The sequence below is a fragment of the Podarcis melisellensis genome, assembly GCF_964234715.1.
Source record: "Podarcis melisellensis genome assembly, chromosome: 3".
Taxonomy (NCBI): Eukaryota; Metazoa; Chordata; class Lepidosauria; order Squamata; family Lacertidae; genus Podarcis; species Podarcis melisellensis.
The window spans coordinates 89,654,728-89,677,576 of NC_138530.1; the positions used below are offsets into that span (position 1 = coordinate 89,654,728).

Here is a 22,849-nt window from a genome sequence, read left to right on the forward strand (position 1 = left end):
CAACACCTTATTGTTAATTTAATAAAGCATTACCACTTGAATTGCTTATATTATGTAGTATGGAAGAAGAATAGCCAGCTTTAACTAGATGAGTCTGAAAAGCTTTCTCCCCTTCCCGTTTATATACTTGAATGGCCCTATCCATGTTGCGGAGTCATATTTCAAACCAATAATGTAAAAAATAGAAATAATCTCTGTCTCTTCACAATCTGCAAGAAAAAAACGACCCAAATTGTTTTGGGTTTTTTGTTTATTTATTTGTGTGTGTGGTGTGTGTGTGTGTGTGTGTGTGTGTGTGTGTGTGAGAGAGAGAGAGAGAGAGAGAGAGAGAGAGAGAGAGAGAGAGAGAGAGAGAGAGAGGAGTAGAATAAATCAGGAGTGGCTCTATGGGCAGACCGTCCCCAAGCTAAGTATCATGGCAGGGGGGCTGGGACCGTAGGCTCTGATAGGTTTAAAATCAAGAGCTACTAGGAACCAGGAACCAGGCAGAGGGCCTTCTTAGTAGTGGCACCCGCCCTGTGGAATGCGCTCCCAACAGATGTCAAAGAGAAGAACAACTACCAGACTTTTAGAAGACATCTAAAGGCAGCCCTATTTAGGGAAGCTTTTAATGTTTAACAGACCACTGTATTTTAATAATTTATTGGAAGCTGCCCAGAGTGGCTGGGGAAACCCAGCAGGGTATAAGTAATAAATTACTACTACTACTACTACTACTACTACTACTACTACTACTACTATTAGTCAGGCTGCCATTCCATGCCTGGTGGGCCTTCTGGTGCCTGCTGGGATTCTTGCAACATTCTAGACTAGAACCCTTGTTTGATCCATAAAGGCATTTCTTACACAAAAGTCAAGCACAGCAGTGGCTGACATCACTTCCCAGTGCACCTTTTTCAGTACAAGGATGAGTGATGGGCAGCTGCCAGGGGTGCCAACTTGAATAAAATATGGGGGGGGGCAGGTAAGCCCCGCCCTGCATAATCGATCACCTTACGTGGAGCACAGACACCATTTGAATGGCAAAAACTTGGGGGGGGCACAGGCCCCTCAAATGTTTACGGAGAGGGAGGCAAAGCCCTCTCTGCCCCTAGGAGTTGGTTCCTATGCAGCTGCCATTGTAGTTTTCCCACAGTGCCTTGCAGCAACACTACATAACTAGGGGCAATTGTGGGCAATTGTGGCGTCCAGCCCTGGCAAGGATGCAGAATCAGAGTCACTTCTACAATCCAGTTGTTCCTTCAGTGTTACGAGGTCTTTCTGAATATACACACTTACTTGGTGTGATTGACAGATCAAAGGGATTCTACACCCCCTCACCTCCCCCCAAAGCAGGCCATTCAGGTCAGCCTGCCTATGATCTAAATGGGATGTATAGGTATAAGGCCTAAGCACACCATTTCCCGCACCCTCCCTCGTTCGGAGGGGTAATGATTGCATGTTATTAAACATGAGTGTATGTTTGTCTCCCTCGGATGTGACATTGAATGCAAGCTGATGAAAGAGAAGAGTGTGCATAGGTCCTCTGTGTACACGAAGAATGCATTGAGATAAAGTGAAGGTTAAGGAAGCTGGATTTTGTGTTTAGGTCTTGAGTTTGGCGACGCATGTTGTCATTTTTATTTTTTGTCACTGTCAATTTCGCAGTCCAGTTCCTGACCCTATAAAAGATGCTGTTTTCACCGGGCTCTTTTGTTTCCAGATAGCAGTTTCATTAATATAAAGGATGTTAGTTGTCTGCAGAGGTCATGTTGTTGGATGAAAAATTAGGAGATGGTAAATCTTGAACAGAAGGCAGTCTGTCAGGTAGGAAGAAAGTTTTATTTTCCAAGTTTTCACGTAACTAGCCAAGGCCTCCGTTTGCCCAAAGTGGAGCCCTTAAGAAGGACTTTTCATCCCATTTGAAGTTTAGTAGAGTTGTGGCTTTCTCTGAGGCAGGATATGCAGTTATGAAGCATGAGAGGGAATTCAATCAGAGATGCATCTGCTCAAATTTGACTCTGAAATGATGAGATTCAAAACAGGCAAAAGAAAGTACTACTTCATATAACCCATAGTTAAAATATTAAACATTTAAAATATGGAATTTGCAACCACAATACATAGTTATGGCTACTGGCTTAGATGGGGATTAGACTTCAGTGGGAGATACACATTAAATTCAAAATATGTACAGTCTGTGTACCAGTGTATGGAATAGTGGCACTGTACCAATAAACAAGTGTACACAAAAACAATTTGTCTAGGCATAATGGAGTGTACACAAGTGTGCACAAAACAATTTGTATAGGCATAATGGAGATGGCTTGTACCTGTGTTCAATGTAACAGATGAAAAGGTCTAACATCATAGATGACCCATCTACCAATAGCTAATAGCCGTTATTGCTGGCTATATGAAACTTCCACGTTTAGAGACAATTTGCCACAGAATGCCATTTGCTGAGGAACAACAGCTGTGGGTGACTGCAGGCATCTGGTTGGCCACTGTTGAAAAGAGGATGTTGGCTTAGATGGACTACTGGTCTAACGTCACAAGTTTTTTCTTAGGATCTTAGGCTACCTCTCATCTTAACAAGTGGCCCTTTAAAACTCCAATCCACCTAAAGTGTCATAATGTAAGATTTTGGAAAACAATGAATGAGAGACCACATGGAAATACAGTGGTACCTCAGGTTAAGTACTTAATTCGTTCTGGAGGTCCGTTCTTAACCTGAAACTGTTCTTAACCTGAAGCATCACTTTAGCTAACGGGGCCTCCTGCTGCCACCATGCCGTCAGATTTCTGTTCTTATCCTGAAGCAAAGTTCTTAACCTGAAGCACTATTTCTGGGTTAGCGGAGTGTGTAACCTGAAGCGTATGTAACATGAAGCGTAACCCGAGGTACCACTGTAGAACCAATGTGACAGGTTCATGGCTCCAGGAGTCTTGTATTAATGGCTACTACAGGTGTGGTGGCAACTTTTGCCGATTCTGCAGTTAGGACTCACCCTCGCTTCCTCTTGTCCTGATGCTGTCCTTCAGGGAAAACCATTCTTTATAGCTTAATTGGAGCAAATGACCATTTGGCTTTTTTCTCCAGATCATAGGTTCCAGCTCCTAATGGCCGAGGCACTTTTGTCCACCCCACCCTCATGTTTTTGTTTTGAGGGAGCTGGACCCCCTCAATATTCAGAGGCAGTATGGCACCACCCCTTGGCTCCTTGCAATGTCAGGAAGTCAAGCAGCTTCCCACGCGTGATGTTGCAATCAGATTGAGGAGATGGCATCTCTGCTCCAGATTGGCATTTGCTCCCATTTAGCACTAAAGAGAGGGACGTGGGTGGCATTGTGAGTTAAACCACAGAGCCTAGGACTTGCTGATCAGAAGGTTGGCGGTTCGAATCCCCGCAATGGGGTGAGTTCCCGTTGCTCGGTCCCTGCTCCTGCCCACCTAGCAGTTTAAAAGCACACCAAAAACTGCAAGTAGATAAATAGGCACCGCTCCGGTGGGAACGTAAGTGGCGTTTGTGTGCGCTGCTCTGGTTCGCCAGAAGCGGCTTAGTCATGCTGGCCACATGACCCAGAAGCTGTACACCGGCTCCCTCGGCCAATAAAGCGAGATGAGCGCCGCAACCCCAGAGTCGGCCACGACTGGACCTAATGGTCAGGGGTCCCTTTACATTTACCTAGCACTAAAGAGTGGGTTTTCCATGGTGAAGGAGTGGGTCAAGGGGGGAAACCACTCCAACCTAAGCCTAGAAATTGTGGGTCAAGAGGAAAATGGCTTGGGCCCGTGCTTTCTAGACAACAGACATGCAGAAGTGGCAATGGGCCTTTAGTCCCATCAGTTTCAACAGAGATAGAAATAGGTACAAAATTTCTCACGTCGGGGCAGCCTTTGCCTTCCATTTGTTTTGGACTAAAACTCTCATCTGCTCAAGCCAGCATGGCCATGATCATGTTCCTTACTGTGCTGGCTGGGACTCATGGGCATGGTAGTCCAAAACACCCCTGGAGCTAATAATTTCAAAATGAGCAATCTTCAGTCAGTGCAACTCCAGAGTCATGTGACTGGAGTTAATAATAGGTAAAGGTAAAGGGACCCCTGACCATTAGGTCCAGTCATGACCGACTCTGGGGTTGCGGCGCTCATCTTGCTTTATTGGCCGAGGGAGCCGGCGTACAGCTTCCGGGTCATGTGGCCAGCATGACTAAGCTGCTTCTGGCGAACCAGAGCAGCACAGGGAAACACCATTTACCTTCCCGCCAGAGTGGTACCTATTTATCTACTTGCACTATGATGTGCTTTTGAACTGCTAGGTTGGCAGGAGCAGGGACTGAGCAACGGGAGCTCACCCCATCGCGGGGATTCAAGCCACTGACCTTCTGATTGGCAAGTCCTAGGCTCTGTGGTTTAACCCACAGCAACACCCATGTCCCAGCAGAGTTAATAATACTTTTCTCAATTAAACTGAGATTGTAGCAAAAGAAATGTAAAAAAGGAAAAATAATTGTGTGTTACTGTTTACTAAAGGTTATTACCTCCTATGCAAGCCCTTTTTCTGTGTCATTAACAGAAACCTGACATACTCTTCCTGGCATTGAAATAAGTGGCATGGAGATAATTAGTCGCTTCAGCTGCTAATTTCTGTGTGTGTGGCAGCAGTTAGAATCCAATATGTACCCGGAGGGCTACATTTCCCCTGTTCTAGAGCTTGAAGCACAGTAGCTGCAGCAGTAAAAGGAGGTTGTTGGTAAACCTTGCCACAGAGACTAAGCCTGCAATGCATTGACAGGATTGAAGCATGGTAATAAAGCCTGAGGATAGGAAGGTGTCATTCACAATAAGACAGTGGGATGCCGTTTGCACTATTATCTCTGGAAAAACTTGAGCGAGTCTAAGGGTAAGTGAATGTTGGACAAAATACCTGGATCCACATTGTAAGGTGAGAGAGAGAGAAAGGTTGCTGTCAATGAAAATCTAAAGTTATACTAATAAACTGATTGATGGTTCAACGGATTTATGATTTATTAGAGTGTAGGAAATAAAATGATGGTAGCTTTCATATTCTCACTAACGAATATGAATGGGGAAAACACACTATCTGGTATACATTTGCTTGTCTCTTCTTTCTTCTCTGCTTCACTGAAGATATAGATCTAAGTTAACAGAGATTAACAACACTGAGCAGTTTCCAATATTGTGACGTCCACAGACGTGCTTTAAAAACAGGGATGAGAAACCTGACACTCCAGGTTTTTGTTGGACTTGCAACACCCCTGACCACTGTCCATGCTGGTTGGACCTGATGGGAGTCCAACAACTTTTTGAGGGGCTCAGGTTTCCTTGTTTTCAAAAGATAAAGTTATAAAATGAAAACACTTTCAGGCTAGACTGCGGTAGGTACAAGGGAACACATACCTTTCTTACTGGACGATGCACAAATTTAGTTTGAGAACTTTATTACTTAAAAATTTGATGCACTATGGTGGAACAGTAAATGTGTTACTAGCACAGCAAACACCGGACTGAGCTAGACTGGTAAAGAAAAAGCGATTGATATGCGCCGTATGTGCGATATAACATTGTGCCACCAGATGGCGAAGTGGAGTCCCATTTTTCTCTACTTGTTTCCCCTGTTTAAATTTACAACGTGTTTAACTGAAACGCTTCTTTGATATGTCTAGATCCAGCCACTCTATTTACTCATAAAACCTTCAAGGCAATTGTGAAGTCTGTTGAAATGAAACCCATCTCCACTGAAGTAATATAAGTACTCTGACCATAAAATATTCTTTGTATTATTCCCCTCAGTGATTTTTTCCCTCCATTATGTAGTACTTGGAATATTTATTTCACACCCTGTGTACTTTATGGAAAGCTGTGTTGATTGTCAATTAAGTCCTTAATTTTCTGATTCCTTGCATGAAAGTACAGTCCATCATTTCTGCTGTTTCGAGGATTTGGGATACAGACTAGGGCTGATGGGAGATGGAGCTCCAGAACATCTGGAGGGTAACACTCTGGCTAACTCTGACATAGGTCATGTCTCCACTATGGACAATTGAAGATGCAGCCCTACCTACATATGCTGGGAATTAAACCTGGGATCTTCTGCAGGGGATGGGACGCGGGTGGCGCTGTGGGTTAAACATAGAGCTTAGGACTTGTCGATCAGAAGGTCGGTGGTTCAAATCCCCACGACAGGGTGAGCTCCCGTTGCTCAGTCCCTGCTCCTGCCAACCTAGCAGTTCAAAAGCATGTCAAAGTGCAAGTAGATAAATAGGTACTGCTTTGGCGGGAAGGTAAACAGCATTTCCGTGCACTGCTCTGGTTCGCCAGAAGTGGTTTAGTCATGCTGGTCACATGACCCGGAAGCTGTACGCCGGCTCCCTCGGCCAATAAAGCAAGATGAGCGCCGCAACCCCAGAGTTGGTCACGACTGGACCTAATGGTCAGGGGTCCCTTTACCTTATTAATCTGAGGAGCTCAGATTATGAATGGTTCCCTCTTCCACCCCAGTTTTATTTCACAACAACCCTGTGAGGCAGGTTAGGGAGCAATAGACCCTGTACTGCATTTTAAAATATGTATTCGGCTTAAAAGTGCCCTGTTAACATAAAATGTGTGCATTTTCTTCTTTTAAAACGCATCAATGAGCCACGTGATTATACAATCCTCAAGCGATATTTTCATATTAACTTTTTTTGTACGTTCTTTGCGCTTCTGTGCTAACTCTCTTTCGAAGAAGAAGGGTAAACAAAGAAGATGAGACTGTGCTACAACTCTGAAAAGGAATAAAATGATACCGACACTTTGGAAAACCAAATCAAGAAATGCTATTGTAATTAAAATTGGAAATATATATTGTATTTTTTAAAAACACACACACACAAAGTATACATTATGTGCACTTGAAAGATACAGTATCAGCCAAGGGCTGAAATTGTAAGAGAGAAAAATGTCATCCAAATTTACACAATTCTGGCTGAAATAAGATTCACACAACCAGGCTTTTCCTTTCGTGAGAAGCCTAATAGGTTTCCAAGTCTAAATATATTGCCAGGAAGTAAATCCCACTGAAATCAGACCAATGGATATGCTTATGATGAGTAAAGTGATTTGCTAATAAATGTGGTAGCAACTCAGGTGAACACAGCTCACCAGGAGCTTGTGCATTATCATGTTTGCCCGAGCTATCTGACCTGCTGAGCTGAACACAGCTCACCAGGAGCTTGCTAAACCTGCTGGGTTTTGCTGCTTGCCTAGGTGGGGGAGCAAGGGGATGTGATATTAACTGCATGTGTGAAATTAATCTGCACAGTTTTTTTATGTAAATAACAGGGGGCGGGACGTGATTCTTGAGCCACCTGCAGGTTGTGGGTGGGGAGTTCTTCTCTCTCTGCCAGCACTGACAAAAAATGCCTCTCCAAAGCTGCTATTTTCATTTCAATGGAAGCCTCCATGGGCACCAATGGGAGCTTCCCTTAAAATGCAAATAGCAACTTTGGAGAGGTGATTTTCATCGCGACTGCCAAAATGGGAGAGTGAGCAATCAAGAATATGCAGGCCACCTTACGTCTTGGACCATGTTTGGAAAGGTAGGGTACCACAAACCTGCAATGTTCACAGCAAGCTGTATAATTTCAATGAATCCGAACACTGTCAGTCTAAACCACTTTTTAAAGCCTGCGGTGGTGGTGGTGGGGCAACATTACAACTGACGGAATAAAGGAACTGGAGGACATGAAGACACGTTCTTGAATTTCACGCCAAGAATACAACACTTTCTTCTTGAACTTAAAGCCAATTGTGTATAGGACAAAAGCAGTAAATTCTCTCTTAGAGCTTGAAATGCAGTTTTGTTCCAATTCTTCCTGACTAGAATAGGGTCACCTGCCTCAACAGGCTATGTCCAATACATTCCGTAATACGGGAGTGGGGAAATCTATGGACTTTCAGATGTAGTTGGACTGCAGCACCCATAATCTCTGACCATTGGCCTTGCTGGGGAGTCACGACAACATCTGGATAATGTTTTGGGGAAGCATGCTGGTGTGTGTGTGCTTGAATGAATGAGTGATGATGCACAATTGGGGGAGGGAATTATTGAGGGGGTAGATTCAGCACATAAACATGAGAGTACATGTCCCAGAGAGTATGAATGAATAGCAACAGGAACGCATAACCTCTTCCCCAATGGCTGGGCATTCATACAACAGGTTTTAAGCAGGGAGCAGTGAAGGAATGTTGCCCAAGCAGAGGTGGAGTTGCACATCACCAATGGCAACAGAACAAAACATGCCTGGGGGCACATGATGCTGTAAGAACTTTGGATCTCCTTGCAGTACAAATGCAAACATTTCTGCATGGGTGAAGTGTGAAAATATTCTCTTCTCTGACCCAAAATCAATGTTTTGTTTCAAAATATTAAAGCCACATGTTTATTTTACAGAGGATATTATCCCTCTGATCTGGGACTCTTAAAATAAGTGGGACATAGCTCAATGGTAGAGCACATGGTTCAATCCCAAGCATCTCCAACTCCGGCTGGGAGATCCCCATGTCTGAAGAGCCCCTGCCAGCCAGTGTAGTAAATATTGCGCTGGATGGACTAACAGTCTGAACCACTATGAGAAGGCCAGAGCCAGGGCCGTCTTTAGCACACGTGGCAGTGGGGTGCAAATATCCACCCAGCATCCCCAAATTACCACGGATAGTGTTGGGGTGGCCGTAGCTGTGCACCGCCAGCCATCCAGGGGGTGCAACTCTCCCCCATGCAGCTGCGGGACAGCGATCCCCACACTCTCCTCCTGAGGAGGCTTGGGAGGGAAGCTCCATACCCACCAACCTTATGGTTGGCGGGGCGCAGCTGGCAGGTGTGCAGGGAAAGGGGAGGCCACCAGCAAAGCCGTGCAGCTCCCCCACTTGCTGGGGTGCCCCTGAGAGGCCGGCGCCCTGGCGTGATGCACCACTAAGCCCTGTGGGAAAGACGGCTCTGGCCAGAGCTTCCCCAACCTTGTTCGAGATAGAGTGAAAAGTAGAAGCAATGGATTGTGGAGCTGGAAGGGACCCTGAGGGTCAACTAGTCCAATCTTCTGCAATGCAGGAATATGCAGTTGGATTGAATCGGCAAACTTGGCATTGTCAGCACCATGCTCTAACCAACTGAGCTATCCAGCGTGGTCCATTCATGAAATGCTTATTATGGAAAACATCAGTTAAGAGAGGCAATCACTGAATGCAACCTCTCCTTCGTTCACCATAACAAATTTCTGTTCGTGTTGCAGCGTAATGGTATGGCTCTCTTCTTTGATGACTGCCATCTTAGACAGCTGCTGTCTGTCCTTCACTAGGGAAAAAAGTTTGCTGCAAAACGTATAATGAAGATAAGCCAGTTGCAGCTTTCACGTGTTCGAGAGCATATTGTCAGCAGCACCTCCTCTACCATGGAGCCTGACCTTTAGATTATTAACCTCAAATAACCCTTTGTGCTATGAATATGCATGGCACTCCTTTCCACAGAAATGTGCTGCGAAGTCGCTGCTGAAATTGGCACTAGAGGGCAGCAATGGGATTCGAGAGATTTCTACTTGCGGCAGAGAATCCTTTGAAATGCATTGGCTGGGGCCACGCACGCATGGCATGTTCAGGGAACCAAACAGTTCAAAGTCCATCTTCTGTGAGGGAAGGGAAAGCGGTCAGAATGGCTGAAAGTAAAACCTTACGAGACAGACTGAGGATTGGCAAAGAGGTTCCTGGGATATAAAGAAGCTAGCAAACAATTAGGCCAGAGGAACTGAAGCACTGAGGGTGGGCGATGGATTGAGAGTGCGAGAAAAGATGGTTGGATGAACGAGACTTGAGGAAAGGGGAAATTAAACGTCAAATATCAAATAATGTTCCATTGAGGCTAGAAGTGTGTAATCTGAGAAGGGACTCTGAACAAACTTCATTGTGCTTAAGATTAGGAGGTATGGTATGGCCACGTTGAGTACTAGAGAAACTGGCCAAGGAACAACAGTATGACTAACAGAAGAGGGGCAGAGTTATCTGAAACACAAGAACCTTAGGAAATAAACTGTGGTGGCAACTTTGAGTTGAAGGAGTAGAATATCAGAAGAACATAGAACGGGGGGGGGGGGGGACTGACCATAAGCCTTAGAGACAGGAAGAGCTGTGGCAGGTGAGCCTGGGAGCTTGGGAAGCTGAGGTTTGTGGACCAGGAAGCCAAAGAAACACAGGATTGCTAGGTTTCGATCCTGACAGGGAAATGCTGGCAACTGAGGCTTCCCTTGTTAGAGCAGCATTGCAGCCTGACATCCTAAAGGGATACAAAATGGCTGGTCAGATCACTATTGTATATACCTGGCTGCAGGTATAGATGTGCACCCCCAGCTGCCGCACTCAAAGAGCATTGACACAAGGCTATGAGTCTTTGTAGCTACCCATCAACCCACCACATTGAACAAAAAATGCATTCCTTCTCACTGAACAACCTGCCAGCATTTTGTGAAAGCTGTTTTTGTGGTTTCCCCATGAAATGTTGCAGGTTTGATCAAAAGGTAAGAGCCCAAGTACTCTATCCATGAATTCATCTCTGCCAAATTTAAATAAGCCGATTGTCCTTTTCAGATATCCATTAGCCAAATATGAGAGCTAACTCACATGACCTTCAGCCTGCATTCCAGAACTCACCCTTTGGACTTTCTTTTCAGAAAGGCATTCTCACTAACTACACAAAGCCATTCTGTACTGAAATGATTTCTCCCTTGGCAATGCCTAAAAGGCCAAGCTGCTAGTCAGAAGAGAAAACTATGGGTTAACTTCTCCAAATACCACTAATCTCACTCATAGGACACTGGGCTCTGAATAAACACTGATCAAAGAAAGTAAAGTAGGTCATTATTGTAAAATAGGTCATTACTGAAATTTATGCACATCCTGGCACCCCAAAATTTGTTCATATTTACTTGGAAGTTAAGTGCCACGAAGCTCAACAGGAATTGCTCTGATACAGATATGGTTGTGAATCACATCCTTTGCTGCTATGAAGCCACTGGCCAAGAAATCAAGGCTTCGTGTCACCTCCCTTCACCCCTTTTTAGCCGCCAGATAAGTCTCCCACTTTAAATCCAGGCTGGTAGGGTGTGGCTGCTTCTTTGTTTATGCAGGGAAAGAGAGCAGCTGGTGCAACACTTAGTTCCCCAGCTTACTTTATTTTATTATTTATTTATTAAATTTGTATACCTTATACCCACAGGTCTCAGGGCAGTTCACAGGGCTTAGCCCAGCAGACACTGATTTTCCTGGAGGAATTCAATTCAAGTCTGTTAGGTCCTCCCAACCACACTGCAAAAGTAGGGAAGCTGTAATCTTGCTGACCTAGAAGTCCTACCCCCTGTTTCTCCTTTCTCCAAGACCTCCCCACAACCGATGCTGTTTCTTCAACCTGAGCCTAGTCTGGAGCCTGTCTGAGCCCTGCCTTTCATCGATGATCAGACTACGACTCCTTGAGAAATGCAGGGGTGGAAACGTAGGTAGCTACACTTCATATTAGGGACGCGGGTGGTGCTGTGGTCTAAACCACAGAGCCTAGGGCTTGCCGATCAGAAGGTCGGCGGTTTGAATCCCCGTGATGGTGTGAGCTCCCGTTGCTCGGTCCCTGCTCCTGCCAACTAGCAGTTCGAAAGCACGTCAGTTTGAATCCTCACGACAGAGTGAGCTCCCGTTGCTCGGTCCCTGCTCCTGCCAACTAGCAGTTCGAAAGCACGTCAAAGTGCAAGTAGATAAATAGGTACCGCTCCGGCGGGAAGGTAAACGGCGTTTCCGTGCACTGCTCTGGTTCGCCAGAAGCGGCTTAATCATGCTGGCCACATGACCCAGAAGCTGTACGCCGGCTCCCTCGGCCAATAAAGCGAGATGAGCGCTGCAACCCCAGAGTCGGCCACGACTGGACCTAATGGTCAGGGGTACCTTTACCCTTCATATTGCAAAGCAGCCATTGCCAGCACATACTAAGTTTTGAGAGAGAGAGAGAGGTGGTACTTTAAATCTAAATAAACAAGCTTTGCATCAGTGCTGCCAGCTGTGGCCAAGCGTAGGACTGCAGCACATGCATGCTCCTGAAACACAAAAGTTGTGCACTTTGTCACTTTGTCTCCATGGCTGGATATGTTTCACCTGCTAAATATCTCTGTGGAAGGCAGCTAGCACAGGCAAAGGCCCTAATGAAAAGCCAGGAGAACTATGGACAACATGTCCGCAGCAAAAGAATTGGCTTCGTTTCTATAGGAAGGCATCTATTGACTTGCCCTATAAGTGATCTAATGAGAACTACTTAGCTGCTATGCAAGCAGCATGTCATGACTGAGGCATCTGTTTTAGTGATCTGAAACACACAAGCGAGCTCTTTCAAGGAAAGGATTATAAACATTGATCCGCAGGGCAATAATTAACTGATGAATGGTTTCGTGACGCTATGTGGCATAAGTGCTGAAAGATGATTCTATGGCAGTGTTTTAAGCCAAGCACGGAATGGTTTTTTTACAAAGCTCTCCCAGTGCCCGAGGATCAGTTCTTGTCATCCCAGCCTCTTAATCAGATGTAGTGAGTTGGACTCCAGGTGTGGCAGCAGCAAGCAAAAGGTACAGTATAAATTACCAAATTGCGCCAAGAAATCCTCCTTTCCTAGGTCAGAAATGGGAAATCTGTGACACTACAAGTATTGTTGGACTCCAACTCCCATAATCTCTGAACATTGTCTATGCTGGGGAGCCAAACAACATCTAGGAGGCTACAGGATCCTCTCATGGACAGTTTGCTGAAACATATATATATATATATTTAATAATTCAAAATCCACTCCTTATTTACATTGTCATCAAACAGCTCTCTTGCTTCTTTACCAGCTTCATTAAAAAACAGCACTGACTGAAGTCTTATGCTTACCTGCTCTCCTTGTAGTGAATGCAACACAAATGATGGCTTTATTTCAGTTCTCTCTAGAACAGGCATAGGCAAACTCGGCCCTCCAGATGTTTTGGGACTACAACTTCCATCACCCCTAGCTAACAAGACCGGTGGTCAGGGATGATGGGAATTGTAGTCTCAAAACATCTGGAGGGCCGAGTTTGGCTATGCCTGCTCTAGAATTCAGCTGGTGTTTTGTGGTTTGTTTGTCTTTGGTGGTGGTTGGTGTGGTGGTTTTGGTTTTTTGCTTTATTGTTTTGTTTCCAGATTCTCTTCTGATGCTGTGTCATATTTGTGGCTGCAAGCTTTGTGAATGGATGCCGTGGGAAGTTGAAGAACGAAACAGAGAGAGCCCAACGGAATGCCACAACTCTTACTACAGTTGAACTCAAATACCCTTGATTTCTGTTCTCAGCTGGTACTGCCCTCAACTGCTTCCCTGTATATCCCATTCACAGATCCTTATGGGTTCTGTTCCAGCTAGAGATTGGAACCAGACACTGCAGAGCTTTAACACCTACTGGAGTTTCAGCTTCCTAGAAAAGTCCACCACTCGTGCTTGCTGTGGCCCAGGAATAATCAGAGGCAAAGTCCACCTCTGAAGGCAGCCCCAAGGAGAGTAATCTAGGGTCCACAGTCTGGCATTCTTTATCCTCCCCCATTATTCTAAATCGTGCTGGCAGGCAGTCATATGGGAATCAACCCATTCCTTTTTAACAGACAAAACAGCAGCTAGAAAACTAGCTAGATCAGATATGACCCTAAGGGTCTTATTTGGCAGCAAAAGAAGACCCACTATATCCTCTGCTACCCAACTAATATTACAGAGGCAGGGCATGTAAAAACCAGTCATGGAAGATTTATGCTGCTAGGGTTTGCTGTTTCCCATTCAAATTAATTTAATGGTTGCCAGAGGTACAGAGTGCAGGCTAGTTTGATGCTAGGGGTGGGAATGGGAAATTCCATTTGAGCAATTCCCTGGAGTTAAGGCACTGGGGCCGCATTAGCAAGCAGGAAGCAAGGACAGTGGGCGGGACAGGAAGCATCAGCTCCACAAAGAAACGAAATGAAACAAACAAACACATGAAGGGTTGGAACTAACTGCTCTGCTAGCATGGCAGGCTAGATCCTATGGTGGAATTTAAGCCTTGGGGGGGGGGGAACTGAGTTGGCCATGCCTTTGCAAATTTGGCAGGTTAAATAGGCCTGGTTTCAGAACAACCTCCTACGAATGATGCAGAAGTCGAGGGAGGCAGCTAAGAGAGATCTTATGATCCTCCTGGCTTATCCCTCCTCTACAATCTACTTGGATAGCAAGCCAATATTCTGAACTCCTTGCCCTGCAACCAGATGGGATCGAGGCCCTGAGGAAACATTGGGTATGATTCTACTGGACTGATCTCATTTGGAAAATTTAGGCTGGCTCAAGTACTGTTAGTTACCGTACCCTCCAACATTTCTCCAATGAAGATGATGGTGATGATTTCATTATTTATGCCCCAACCACTCTGAGTGGTTTCCAACATATATAAAAACATAATAAAACATTAAGCATTAAAAAAACCTTCCCTATACAGGACTGCCTTCAAATGTCTTCTAAAGGTTGTATAGTTACTCATCTCCTTAGCTCAGGAGTCGCATAACTCCAATATTTATCTGATTAAAATAGGGATGTCCTACCACACACTCCAGCATTTCCCCCAATGGAAATAGGGACATCCCAAGGAAAAGCAGGAAATTCCAGGATAAAATTGGAAAGCAGGACAGCTTCTGTAAATCCAGGACTGTCCCTGGAAGATAGGGACACTTGGAGGGTCCGTAGTTTGCAGTAACAACCAGCAGAAGGAGTATTGGCAGTGGGGGCGGGGAGTCCTTTTTCACTGGGTCTTGGTTCTCAAAGGTTTAACTGTTTTTCACCCCAGATGAGAAGCGAGGGAGGTGTATCACTCATCCAAGCCATTCTCCTCCTTGTACATTCAATCTGTCATTAGCTTTGATCTGACCTAAAACTTCATTTGTGGGATTAGCCGCGTGAGCTCTGTTCGTGCAAGCAATCCAGCACACCTTTTGGCTGCAAGAGTTAATCAGCCGGGCGAAGCATGCTTCTGTAAGTTCAAACTGATTTCAAATTCAGGGAGAGGCTGTGCTGAATTTCACAAATCATTGTAGCAACTGACTGACTTAGAAGGAGGAGGTTTGTCCAGTTAGCCCAATATCAACCAGTGTAGTGTAGTGGTTAAGAGCAGTAGTCTTGTAATCTGGTGAATCGGGTTCACTTCCCCGCTCCTCCACATGCAGCTGCACCTTGGGCCAGTCACACTTCTCTGAAGTCTCTCAGCCTCACTCACCTCACAGAGTGTTTGTTGTGGGGGAGGAAGGGAAAAGAGAGTGTTAGCCGCTTTGAGACTCCTTCGGGTAGTGATAAAGCGGGATATCAAATCTAAACTTTGATTGGTGGCAATTTTCTGAGTTCTTTTTCCCATTTAAATGACGGTTCCAGACTGAACTCGGGACCTGCTGCACACAAGGGTATATACTCTGCCGCTGAGCGATGATCCTTCCCAAACGTTTGAGGATCGCTTTTATTACATGTGCTCCAGGATTCATTGAAATGAATGCTATAATATCAAGGGGAAGAATGCTAAAAGAAAAGCAGACACTGGTTTTCAGAGGGCCCATCAGTCATTTTCTCTCATCTGACACAGATCTCATGTGTGGAACACATGCATGCGCTCCTGGGAGTGCAAGAGTGATGCAGAGGCTGTTCCTAAGATGACAGCTACCCCAAAATGGAGCCTCATTTAGGACTGTGTGCCATTATTCTCACCACCATGTGAGCAGTCATGTTACTGAACTACCAGCTGAAATACAAGGGAGCTTATCAGCATTAACAGTCCCCAGTGGGTCCTATTCTACAAATCCAAACCACAGAGGGATTGCTAAATGGGGAGAGAAGGCTGGGCCCACGTCAAACAAAAGCCTCTTATATAATGAATTCAACTGGAAAACAAAGGGAAAACCACTGCAAATCCCAGCCTTCAATCTGTCTCTGAGATATCAGATGACAGAGGAAATATGTTGGACCCATTTCCTTTTGTTCTGCAAATAGATTATTTGTAGGCCGTGTGCCCTGGGTGCTACAGCAACCCCAGTGAGGTGAGAGGAAAGTCCCCCCTGCCCCTGCCACACTCAGGGAAGTTGCATCCAGAGAAGTCAACAGTGCTGGGTTCTGTTAAAGTGGTTTCTGGTTTTTATGGGTGTTTCCAAATAGGAGCTTATCAGTGAAAATGGGTCGCTGATAAACTGATTTTCCTTTTACACTTACTGGCATTTTCCCAGAGAAGGGAAATATGGATTAAATAGGGCAGTGATTATGGGCTGGCATTTGGATGCCAACAACATCATGTGCCCTCTGCAAAAAAAAAACCCCTGCATTTATGAGGAGCACCAGACAGAGGGCCTTCTCAGTGGTGGCGCCCGCCCTGTGGAACGCCCTCCCATCAGATGTCAAGGAAATAAACAACTATCTAACTTTTAGAACACATCTAAAGGCAGCCCTGTTTAGGGAAGTTTTTAATGTCTGATGTTTTATTGTATTTTTCATATTTTGTTGGAAGCCATCCAGAGTGGCTGGAGAAACCCAGCCAGATGGACGGGGTATAAATAATCTATTATTATTATTATTATTATTATTATTATTATTATTATTATTATTATTATTGTCCCACATCTGGAAGGCCACTATTAAAGAAATGCATTTCAGATTTGGAATGGAGGAGAATGTTATGGAGCTCCTAACAGTGGTCTCAAAAGCAATGGTGTAGTGGAGAGGGACAACAGCTCTGGGACTTTTTCAGAGCATGAGTGATGATGTCATCTGCCAGACCGCCCAGGTAATCAGCCAACACTCTTTGATCTGGCAAGTGATCACAAGGGTTTCAAGTCTGTTGGTGACAGATCAGTATAGGGGAAATTAGAGAATAATAGAAATTGTTGAGCAGAGGCTGGATACATTTTTCTTTTTTCTTTATGGGGTGTATGAGAGAGTGGGAAGAGACATCAAGGGTTGGTTGTTAGCCCATTGAACAGCCTTTCTTTGGGAATCCCAGCTAAGAGCACCTCCACTCATTCCAGCCTTAAAAAATCAGAAAACGAACTAAGCCGCACACTGAGAAAAAAATAAAAATAAAAAATAAAAAGAAGCACAGAAGCAGCTTTTGTAAAGTTTCCCTGTTGAGTTGACAGGAGACAATTTGTAGCTGATGGAGACAGACCATGTCTGCAGGCAGTGTTTTTTTTTCCCTATGGGTACACAGAGGGGTACGCAAACCCCTAAACATTTTGTGAATGTAACGGGAGAAGAAAGCAAACATTTAAAAAATTTTAGTTTCTTCTCTAGCACAGTTCCGTTGCTACCCCTGATGGCAGCCTCATTTCCTGTCATGGTGTTTCCTGAGTCTCAGGCGGAAGCGATCATTTAATGTGTGAAGTAGGAGTTGGCGAGCATTTAATGTGTGAAGTAGTCAGTTTTGTTGTTACCATCTCTGATGGCAGCTTCATTTCCTGTCATGGTGTTTCCTGAGTCTCAGACAGAATGAGAGTACCCCTAATCAATTTTTTTAAAAGAAAAAAGCACTGTCTGCAAGTAAGTGGGCGACGGGTGCTCTTTAAGTCGGGTTCTCTATCTTGGGCTCTGTTGTTGCACAGTGTGACCGGGCCAACTGCTCCTTGGGCAGGTGCAGGCCAGGAATTACTGCTTAATTCCGTGTATAAGACAATATTATTTCCTTAGAAATAAAAGGCAAAAATTGGGGATCATCTTATACACAGATAGCAGAGAGGGGATGTGCGATTGGTGGCAGTAGCCACAGGAGCTTGGCAGCGTGTGATTGGTTGCTGCGGCCAGGCCTGGGCAATGTCCCCCCAATATTTTTTTTGTTGCGGCCCCAAAAAATAGGGGTCATCTTATACATGGGGGCATGCTATACACGGGAAAATACAGTAAGCTGCCCGTCTCAAGAAACATTGATGGTGTCACTGTTCACAGCAAGGATATAGTGAAAGTCTGCATTGCAGTATTTCTTTTCAGGGAGTATGCAAGGGTACACGGTACTGGCACCTCTTTTTCATTGTTATAATAATAATAATAATAATAATAATTTTTTTTAAAAAATTATTTATATCCCGCCCTCCCCAGCCGAAGCTGGGCTCAGAGCGGCTAACAACAGTAAAATGATACAATATACTAAAATCATTTCATTATAAAATCAATTCAAATCAGATTAATGGCAACCATTGGGCTAGAGTTCTGTGAAGATTGCCAAAGGAGGGGGTCAGGCTGTGCCCTGGCCAAAGGCCTGGTGGAACAGCTCTGTCTTGCAGGCCGTGTGGAAAGATGTCAAGTCCCAAAGAGCCCTAGTCTCTTGTGACAGAGCGTTCCACCAGATCGGAGCCACAGCGGAAAAAGCCCTGGCTCTGGTTGAGACCAGCGTAACCTCTCTGTGGCCTGGGACCTCCAAGATGTTTTTATTTGAAGACCATACGGTCCTCTGTGGGACATACCAGGAGAGGCGGTCTCGTAGGTAGGAGGGTCCTAGGCCATATAGGGCTTTGAAGGTTAAAACCAGCACCTTAAACCTGATCCTGTACTCCACCGGGAGCCAGTGCAGCTGGTATAGCACCGGGTGAATGTGATCCCACAGCGAGGACCCTGTAAGGAGTCTCGCCGCTGCATTCTGCACCCGCTGGGGTTTCTGGCACTTACTGCAACAACTTCATGGTGAGTACCAGCACCTATTTTTCTAGGGGGGAAAAGCACTGCTGCATTGTATCAATTTACAACAAAAACATGGGTGGGACTGGGTGGGGGAACCAAGAAGAAAATACAGAGTTTGGTCCCCGCCCCTAGAATGGGTGACAGCAAATGACAGAAGCCACCGTGTTAGCACTCATTCTTGACACACCTGGCAATACAATGCATGCTGCTGCTGCTGCTACCTGACAGATCTTTTATGCCTTTCTTTGAATCATACATTTGTTTAATCCATAAGAAGCAGAAGCAAACACATCATAGCAATAAAATATACACCAAGACCAGTATGGATATCAATCAAATTTACAGACAACTGTGCGAGTATCAAGAAACATTTCCCAACAATTCATAACACACAAAAACAAATGGTTGCTACTCTGTAACTTTAAAATAACTAGACCCTTAAGACCAAACCTCTTAAAATGAGAGATCTGAGCACTGTGCTGCGAGAAGGGAGTTCAGAAAGGCTTTGTCGTGTTCACTTTTTGGTGTTGATTTCTGTGTTGTAGCTATCTCAATTATTCCTCTTTCTTAAAACCTCCCCCCTCAAATGACCCATCTAGGTTTCTCCCTTCCCAATCTATTCAGATCTGCCCCATTGTTCCAAACAACTGTCTTTTCCCTCTCTCTCTCTTTTCACACGGACACTGTTTTTGTGCAAACCTAACTTTTCTTTTGCTCCCCAACCACACCCTGACTTCATGCAAACCCAGGGGTGTGGCGAAGCACTCCAAAAACTTCCCCAAGTTTTCCATTGTCCGTAGGGTCAAAAGCTGCTGTTGAACTGGCAAAAGGCAGTACAGTATATGGTTTTACTATATGTGGTTTTACTAATATTTACACACTTGCAAATGGGTCGATGCAAAGCAATAGTCTGCAGTAGAATGACGAGCTCAAAAGCTAGCTATCATTTCAGGCGAATTAAGCTGCTCTCAAATGCAAACTATTCCAACAAAGAGAGCACAGTTTGCTTGTTTGTTTCACTGATATCCTCCCACTATGTACACTGATACCTTGGGTTAAGTACTTAATTCGTTCCGGAGGTCTGTTCTTAACCAGAAACTGTTCTTAACCTGAATCACCACTTTAGTTAATGGGGCCTCCCGCTGCCACTGCGCCGCTGGAGCATGATTTCTGTTCTCATCCTGAAGCAAAGTTCTTAACCCGAGGTACTATTTCTGCCTTAGTGGAGTCTGTAACCTGAAGTGTATGTAACCCGAGGTACCACTGTATGTGGTTCTCTCCCCCTATTTTATCCTTGCTAAAATTTTCTGCATTAAGTTAGGCTGTGAGAGTCACTAGACCAAGGCCACCCATTGAGCTTCATAGCTGGCTGGGTGTTGATTTAGCCTAAGCTTGAGCCAAACTGTTTCTCAGGCTTAGATAGTTAGCAAGCACCTTTCAATCGCCCTTCTTTTAAAACAAAAATCCTTGTGGTTTCATCCTAAGGAAATTTTGCCCATGTAGCATGTTAAGACACCGTCGTGCACATAGCCTAAGGGTTCCAAGTTAGAGGGATATTTCTCTCTAAAATAAACATATGGTTTTAATATTGTGAAATAAAACATTATATTAAAAATGTTGGAAGAGGGACGTTTCTCATGCTATACCCATTCAGAAATATTTGTGTTTCTACTGCAAGGAGACCCAAAATGGCTTTGGCATCCCCCCATGCATGTTTTGTTCCGTTGCCATTGGTGATGTGCAACTCCACCTCTGCTCAGGCTACATTCCTTCACTGTTCCCTGCTTAAAATCCAGTGTCTGAAGGCCCAGCCATCGAGGAAGAAGTTTTGCTCTCCTGCACAGTGTAATTGTACTCTCTGGTATATGCTGCCTCCTGTTTATGTGACGGATCCCCTCCCTTTCGCCCTCTAATAAATTCTTTTTCAATCTCGTGTTCAGCAATGTGGTTTTCCTAATAAGCTCCTTTTTCAATCATACGCTCAAGAATTTTTTTAAAAATACCCTATTCCAGGGGATACTTCAGCAAGCGTAGAGAAAGGATACCCCACCCCACCCAGCCACACTACGTAACTGTACTCAATAGCATTCCAGCACTTGAGCGCACCTCACATGACAAAAAGGAACATAACAAGAAAAATCAAATCCATTTCCTGGAGGCAGATTTGTGCGGTCTGCACAGAATCAGGGCCCCATGCAGCTGAGATGCTGCCATGTTATTAGTACATATTGTTAACTGAGAAGATACCTTTAAAATGTGACACTGCTGAATTCCACTATTTAGGTTTGTCGTGTTGTTTCCACATTTTGTTTCTCCTACTTGTGTAGTGGCTAGTCCATTCGGGCAACTAGTGAAATGTCAAGCAATATAAAAAAAAAAGTTTCCCCAGATCTCAACGCCATGCTCTTTCCTGTACCACACATCCTTAGAAAAACACGGGGAACATTTCTCCTTCCCTCCCTCCCATTCTCTGGCCAATCCGTTTTATGCACCAGTCAGCCAATTTCAGTCCAAAAGTATTCCTATGGCGAGGAGGTCCCAGTCCCACCCCCTCTCCAGGCAGAAAAACAATGTGGAAGTAAATTTGTATGTTAATAGAGCTACTGGCTCTTAGCCCTGGTTCTCCCCCTCACTCCATGTTGTCATGATGGCTATCCAGCCAAATTAACTTCTCTAGTAGACCCAGGAATCAACACATCTCTTCTGAGCATGCCCAGAGATGTTTCCTTGAAGGCCACACTTACACAGTAGCAAAGCTCTTGGGCACAGCTTCCCCGGCCAGTCTTGTTGTCTGATTCTTTATTACAGTGGTACCTCGGGTTAAGTATTTAATTCGTTCTGGAGGTCTGTTCTTAACCTGAAACTGTTCTTAACCTGAAGCACCACTTTAGCTAATGGGGCCTCCTGCTGCCGCCGCACCGCCAGAGCACGATTTCTGTTCTCATCCTGAAGCAAAGTTCTTAACCCAAGGTAATATTTCTGGGTTAGCGGAGTTTGTAACCTGAAGCGTATGTAACCTGAAGCGTATGTAACCCAGGTACCACTGTACTTCTTTTCACTATTGATGTGAGTGAGTTTCCGTGGACACACTGTGAGTCTCAGGTTTGTAAAATAAATGGGTTGTGGTTTTATACTTATTTATTTACTTACACGCATTTATTTTAATAGATGGGGTGAGGAGCTGTTTTTTAAAAAAACGTTTTTTCTGACGCGTTTCCTGGAGCAGTTTAAAAGCTGATGGAATTATGAAGACAGCATGACTATGCTAAGAGGAGAGGGAAGGGGAGAGAAAATAAGAAAGGCAGTCTTTCTTTTCTTTCTTTCTTCAAAGACATGCTGGGACATGTATTTTCTTTTTGACCCTGCAACTTCATTTGTGTGTGTTAAAACTTCAGCTGAAATGCTATAGGCTCTGATGAAATGGAACACATAAAATACTGGCTTGATTTCCTTAACATGACACCGATTACTATATGGTGGTGCTATAGCCATTAGATTCGGGGAGGGGGGGCAGTTCTTGGCATTGTGGTAAAGGAGTAGCAGTCACTCTGCTCTGAGCAGGACTAACACTGGATTCAACCCAACGAGTTTATATTTTGGACTGAAATTACTATTGTGGAATCACCTTAGTAAACACAAGCAGTGATTTGTCATTGGGGAAGCAGATGCACTCTATTTATGCTCTTGCCATTTATTTCTGAGACTCATGATTCCAAATCGTGTCTCTCCCAGATCAGTTTAAACTCCCTAGGCTGTGTCAGGCTTTGATTGGGTAGAATATTACCTGCATGTCTTCTGTTTTGGCCACATATGAAAAGGCTCGCCATTAGTATTTAGGCTGCATATATAAAAAAGATGGCTTTAAGATAGTGAAGCAGGATGTTAACTAGCCCGGATATTAAATTGCAGTCAGATCAGAACTGAGTCAACTGTGATGAATCAGCTGTGAGGGAGAGGCTCTGCATCCAGAACAAATTCATTTCCAATTGGGTCTGTACACCCTCAATTCTTCTCATACTGCTTTGTATGATTAATGGTGCTTCCAATCTGGGGTGTAGCATTGCAAATGGGTCAGATATCCCAAAAGGATGGTTGACAACTTTTTTAAAATGGATTTT

The 22,849-nt window shown here is 44.6% G+C and overlaps 1 protein-coding gene across 1 annotated transcript in view; it reads left to right on the forward strand.

The window, feature by feature from the left end:
- Positions 1–22,849, forward strand: part of ELOVL5 (ELOVL fatty acid elongase 5) — a 214,622-nt gene that overhangs the window by 62,827 nt on the left and 128,946 nt on the right. The window lies entirely within an intron of this gene.